At 42.1% G+C, this 7,140-nt stretch overlaps 1 non-coding gene across 1 annotated transcript; it reads left to right on the top strand.

Moving 5' to 3' along the window:
- The first annotated feature begins 4,203 nt into the window (after positions 1-4,203).
- On the top strand, positions 4,204-4,278 carry Trnas-cga. Its single transcript has one exon. It is a non-coding gene; the product is annotated as a tRNA-Ser (tRNA).
- The last annotated feature ends 2,862 nt before the right edge of the window (positions 4,279-7,140 follow it).

Here is a 7,140-nt window from a genome sequence, read left to right as displayed (position 1 = left end):
CAGATATATTACTACTTCTCAGAGATTCACAAAGAAATATGATCCTGGCCGGTTGTCGCCAAGTGTAACCTCCCCACAAAATTTATAATAAAATAATAATAATAATAACATGATTCTAATTATTGTGTAACCTCAGAATAAAATTGGTTCCCATTTACATTCTCCGTACAGATATGCATTCACATTTAATGTACCCACAAAATTCTTTTCTCATTTAATGTAAGCTCGAAACAGAAAAATTCCTAAACCTCGTAATAAAAATTAAATTCAGTAACCTGGTAAATTTTGGACGACAGCAGTGCTGCGTCATGGCCCTGTAAGATCATTATGAAAATAGCAAAAATTCTTACCTCAATAAAAACAGCGAATATATCTGCTCTTATATAAAAATTTTCCGGCACAGCTCTGTGCAATGCTGGCCGATAGATTTGTCATTTATGAAAGGAAGCAACTGATTTTTTTTGTTTGCAACAATAGGAATGTCCATGGATTGGAGAAATTAGTAAATTCTTTAAATTGAAATGAATGCTTGTAAAAAAAATTACTTTATATGACAAAGATTATTATTAGGACATTTTTAAGAACTTTTACATGGGATTTCAGATACATTACTAGATATGCGCGAGGCTGCTTTTTACCTTATACAATAATACTCAGGCTCTGGCATCGCTGCACCGCGACCGGCCCAACCAACATGATACACTATACCACACCAGAGCAGACTGCACACAAGCGCAGACAAGCGCAGACTAGCACAGACTAGTGCAGACAAGCAACTTACTGCTACAGCTACACAGTATCTACTCAGTCGACACTGCTCTCTGGTCAGCGATTCTCTTATACCTTGCATATCGCAGGCAGCGCATGAGCTATACATCGCAATTACATCTGCTCGGACCTCTTACGAAGCACATGGTATTATCGACATTTGGCTACAGAGCTGCATTTCTTCTGTTCTTCTCTTTCTCACAAATTGATGATGTGCCTCGCTCACTCTTCAAAACATATTACTACTCGCGAAAGCGCACTCGAATATCATCGCACAGTAGTGCAGAAAACCACATGCGGAAACCACAAGCGAATAACCACAATGAACCACAATCGCATAAGACTCAATAGCTCATCTGTGTAACCACATTCGAAAAAAATAACGCATTCCCGAGAAACATCGCACCAAAGGCGACATCCACAGACAAAAAACACACCACAAACACATCGTACATCGAGCCACTGGCGATGACAATAATCAGCCCACAGAGAAGATACATTGCACTGGGCAATGGTCACAAACCACAGTGAAACACAAGAAAGTCAACACGCCTCTTGCGTGGACAATACACGAACACTCTGCAAAATACCTCCATGGGTCTCGCAAACTAATCTCAACGACGTCTCTCTCAAACAGTATACTACGAATTATTTACCGGATGGTAAAAGGGCGTTTACTGCAATGCACACGCAATAAAGAGAAGAAATATGACTGTAGCTGACTTTAAGATGTTACGAGAAGAATTCCGTCCCTAATACTGGTGCACTTATTTTGGACTCTAAGACACAAAATTCTATCATTGTTGTGCCACCTGATTCTGTCATTCCATTCAAACTGTAAAACTGATATGAGAGCATATTAACTCGCGCGGAATAGGACTCATATAAACAACGAAGTATCCGTCGTGAAATCGGCACGTTTCTACTCTCCACAATTGTAATCAGTCAGCTCTGGGAGGACCAACTGTACATCTATAAACTTGATACATGTTATGAAGAAATACTTGTACAGTGAAATTCTAACAATGCTTAACTTACGACTAGCAGTAATGGGAGAAGATCCGATGCTAAATTCCATTGTGTATCACAAAAAAATCTAAAGAAATGATTGTTATCTTTAACACTACTAAGTAAACAAAACTTACGCTACTATGCTTATGTTCGGCTGCCACAGACGATTAAATTATCTATGGCTTTGTAATATCTCTTTATATTCGATGAATTATTCAGATACAATTTTACCCTTGAATGACGTTTACTAATTTTCAATCTTCATACTCGCAGAATACATGCGAAAAGTACTTCATACAATAACTATGCCATGAGCGCATAAGTATTCTTTGTAGTACTCTCTCTGGTGGTTGTTTAAAAAAAAAAAAAAAAGCTTCCGAGATTGTCTTCGTGCCGATTAGCCTGAGCTTGGTTTGGAAGAACTGTAATCTGATTATTGAGATTTATCACAGAAGATAACTGATACGAACTGTACGATTAAAAGGAAATAAATATAGATTGCTCCTTCAAATGAAAGGTGTGTATTTGAAATTTGAGAATTAATGATATTTATCGATATATTGCATAGTTGTTAATCAGAAGGGAACTTCCGAAAGACTGGATACGAACCTGCATTCAATAATCCAAGAGCTCCATTATTTCTTCGGAAGGTTAAACTTCATCAAAGCCAAATATCCGCTTGATCTGAGGTTTCCCGACTGATTATACAACGCTCCCAAAATTACGAGGCATTTTATTTGTACAGATTAGCAGACTGCCGCAAAGCACGAGCCTGCAGAGAAGAAGAATCATCGCCTGATTTCATTCTAACAAGTAAAATTTCAGAATCATTTTGAGTGACTGACCTATGACTGTGTTTCCTATCATGAATGATTGATTGCTCGAACTAATTGAGAGCTACAGAATTACGTAGATAGGAGGAAAAATTACAGCTTGTGCAGAATAAGAATCTATCAACAACGTTTTCCTAGATCGTCGTATCTATGCGTAATACCATTCAAGAGGCTAGGTCCCAGTTCAGTTGCAGATGCGTGTTGTGCCTCTTCTGAATATTCAATTGGTCACTGACGTGGGTTATTTCCTCGCGCTGGAATGGGAACCTGTCTTGACGGTCTCTCCCGTCTTCTTAGCATTGTATGCAATCTTTAAGCCTTTCATTGCTTTCGTGTTTACGTGGGTTTTCCTAGAATTTATTTGCCCATTACATGTGTTCCTCTCGCATCTGATTTACCTGAGCATGGATAGTTTTGATGTCCGTCCTCATCTCGTTATTATCTCGTACTAACTCATTAATTTTCTCCTCCAATTTCTTCTCCAGACCCATTAAAAATTCCACCAGATTGAAGTCCTCTTCCTTTCCCTCAGTATCGTGATCGACCGAACTCATACTCATTCTGATACCGCCCGTCTTCCCTATCCGGAGTTCTAAATCACTTCTGCTTCGATATGTTGTGGTAGCCTCACATCTATCACACGCTATTTGACACTGTCTGTCCCCTCAAGAAAAGCCTTATCGCTTTCGTCTTCCTGATTTTTTTGTGCGTCATCGTGGTTGCTAACACCGTTCAACAGCAAAGCCTCCCTATTTTCAAACTGCGCCTCCACCGTTTCATTGCGCTCTTCCTCCATGACGTATGCTTTGTTTTCCCGCTCTCAGTCTACACGTCTCCGTGCTCTACTTCTCGTTATCATTCAAATTCTCTCTTCACACAAACTATAATTATCCGTGCAACACGTGGACAACCGTATTATCTAAATCAGAAGATATACGCAGGACAATACAATGACGTGAAAAAAATTTTAGCAAAGCAGTGAGCAGTCCGGGACTACGACAATAGTATACGAGATTCGGTATCAAAAAACAACCTAATACCATTTCAAACATCACAAAAATACGACAATGCCGTTAGCAACGACGGGAAAACGGTCGAAAAATGACACGCAAGTCACTCACATAAAAGCACTATAAATAAAACAAATAAACACATAAACCACATAATCAGAGAATTAAGTATCTACAAAATATTAATGAACCATATTTTTTTTATTTCATCATAATGTGGGCTTGGCAAGGAGCAAAATGACAGCATGAAGGAAGTGCCAAGGACCTAGATCATGGCAGCAGTTCGTCAATTGCAAACTTCCTACTTTCTTTTGTAATGAGGACGTTAGTAAAAATAGTATAGGTAATGTTAATCAGAACACAGGGAGGAGTTGTGATCAAAGAACAACACAACAGATTTATTCATAGAACGAATTTTCGCTCTACAGCGGAGTGTGCGCTGATATGAAACTTCCTGGCAGATTAAAACTGTGTGCCGGACCGAGACTCGAACTCGGGACCTTTGCCTTTCGCGGGCAAGTTTGGAAGGTAGGAGACGAGGTACTGGCGGAATTAAAGCTGTGAGGACGGGACGTGAGCCATGCTTGGATAGCTCAGTTGGTAGAGCAGTTGCCTGCGAAAGGCAAAGGTCCCGAGTTCGAGTCTCGGTCCGGCACACAGTTTTAATCTGCCGGGAAGTTTCAGATTTATTCATTCTTAACATCACAAGATAAAAAAATGGCTAAAGAAACGTCCCACAAACATTTTTATTTGGAAAACTCTTTCACTAATATGGCCTCTTTGGTGGAAAAAGCGATCAGCTGGGGAACGACAAGGGACACTAACCAGAACAGTAATCGCTTTATCGGACTTCATACACGTGAATCCGCGGTATGGCACAAAAAATACGCCACAATGAAGCATCTGTACTCTACTATTCCTAAAGAAAAGTAATGTTCGAAAGAACAGGGTGCTGAGAAACATTGGGGCCCTACGCCATAGCAGCGAATACTTTACCCTTCTGCTGGTCAGGGCGGCACACCACGATGTGTTCGGCGGACGAAGTCATGGATGGCTGCAATCCATTATTAATGGCGCGCGCCCGAAAATGCAAGTACGCGGTCTCGCGTTCGGCTAATTCGGAGCGCAGTTACTTCCCTATGAGCCTCTGAAATCCTGGTGGATTTCAGTGTGCAGTTGGACCCATTTGCTGATCTGCCAAACCAATCTGACTCCGTCCCATGACTATGTGTGACGGAATATGTCAAAGGTTTAGACGGCCTACTCAAACAAATAATTACCCCCGGGCGCCACTCGTGTGCTTGATGCTAGAAGCAGTACCTCTGACAGTAGAGAAGGTGGCTGGCACCGGCTCTAAGTGTAACCCTAGGAAAGGGCACAAGTCTCACCGTTTAGGTAAAGACTTGCAGTTCTTTACTAGTGAAGTGCCAGTACAATAGTGTCCTCCTCTCTTCATCTCCACTTTCTTTGCCAGCTTGGTAGCAAAGCACATTAACATCTTAGACCACTCCCACTTTGGCACAAGCCAAGAACGAGCTGTAGCGCTGCATTCCAAAATGGGAGGCGGCCTCTTGCTCTGCACTCACAGATTTGACCAATCAGAGACTTTAAAGTTAATTGGGAGAAAAGAAACGAAACGAAAGATTCAACTTTGCGGCCTCTTTCCCAAGCGTTTACAATGTGTCTCTTGCTAACAACATGACCAGGATGAAAACACAGATGTCCATAAAAAGAGCTTTTTCTCCCCTGTTGTGTCCATTTCGAACTTTCCAAAGAACGGCCATAAACTCGCTAAAACTCTCGTGCCTTCACAGATATGTTTCGTAACAGAGTCTGGACGTCTGGGCGCCAGTGACCTGTCCCATAGAAATTCGCAGAAAGCTCACAGTCATCTCGTCGGCTTCCTGCATAACAAGAGCCCATCCGCTGCTTCATTGCCGGTCTGCAATGCTCTGCCCATTGCAGCGGTGGCTCCTCAGCGCTAGTCAGCCTACTTGGACGCGGTCGCCGACCGACCGGCGCCATCCAACGCGTCTGCACAATGAGACCGTGGAACTCGGCAGTCTGCAAATGTTTTCACCCAGGTTCTGCAGGAAAAACGCTCGCCTCGAGCCCCAGTCACCGTACGCTTTTACTGCAGTTGTTTAATTCGGCACCCTATTCCTTTAAACACAGTTAAAGCTTACCGCTATTCTGTCACTAGAGCACACAAGCAAGAGTGTTAACTACTGCCGACCATTTCATCATGATGTCTGAAGTCAGATCGTATCCATGTACAGCGACCAAGTAATAACTTCCCTATGAACATTACGTAGCATGTCACTGAATCAGAAGTGAGAGTGCCCTGGAATCTCTCAACCTCTCTTATTGGATAGCTGGTGTTTTAATGTGTGCTTTGAGTTCCTTTACATATTCAGAACATTGCTCCAGAACGACTACGCTGACAAGCAAATAGTACTTGAATACAAATTAAAATATTTATTTCATCAGCTGCCGCTTTCACTTTTTTGTCTTTTTTTCTTGTTCCAGATCAACATTGCCGACTAGTATATAGTATTCAAGTGGGAACTTTCACTATTTTCTTGTCAGCTTCCCTTTCCTGAAAAAATATACTGGGTCATTATAACTAAACTTCCGCTATTTAACACATTATAGCACAATTATCGCATGGGTACCAAACTTTGTATCATTAATGTCAAGGACGTGGGGAAGAAAAATGATAAAGAATCAATTAAATTGAAATACTTTAATGTCCCGCTACGGTACGTCATACCATTACCGGTGCCATTTCTGCTACAAAAGGAGCTCGATATGGCACCCACCAGTGTCCAGAAGAGTGTGAAAGCACAGGATTGCATTCTGCACAGCAGAACGAAGCATGTCCGCAGGTATGCTGGTTACCTCTCTTGATATTCTGCGCTTCAGATCAGCATGTGTGTGAAGGTTCCCCTTGTAAACCCTGTCCTTCTGGTAGCCCCTCACAGGCAGTGAGATTAGGAGATCGTGCCGACCAAGAATTTGGAAACGATCGGCTGACAATTCGATCGTTTCCAAATGTATTTTGGAGAAGCAGTTGAACTTCACGAGTGATGCGCGGTTGAGCCCCATCTTGCATGAAAACTGTTGAGGATGGGTATGACATGCTGGCGAAGCATATCACAGTGACGCTGACCAGTCACACTGCACGTCTTTAGCCCTTGAGCGCCAACCTGTTCAAAAAAGAATGGATCAATGATGAATGTAGCCGTGAAGCAATATCATATCGTGACATGCTCACTATACAGAGGAACTTCATGCACAGTGACTGGAGGTGAAAATCCCCACACTTGACAATTCTGCATGTTCACCTCACCTGTCAGAGAAAAATGAGCTTCGTCTGTGAATAGGATAGTGCAGGGCCAGACCACGTCAACTTCGGTCCTTGTGGGAATGTGGAGAGCAAAGTCAAATTGTCAGTGTGCATCCTGTGGTGCAAACTGCTGTACGATACGGCTCTTGTACGGATACCATTTGAGAAC

The sequence above is a fragment of the Schistocerca americana genome, chromosome 5 (assembly GCF_021461395.2).
Source record: "Schistocerca americana isolate TAMUIC-IGC-003095 chromosome 5, iqSchAmer2.1, whole genome shotgun sequence".
NCBI classification, from domain to species: Eukaryota; Metazoa; Arthropoda; class Insecta; order Orthoptera; family Acrididae; genus Schistocerca; species Schistocerca americana.
This window is presented reverse-complemented; position numbering and strand designations above follow the sequence as displayed.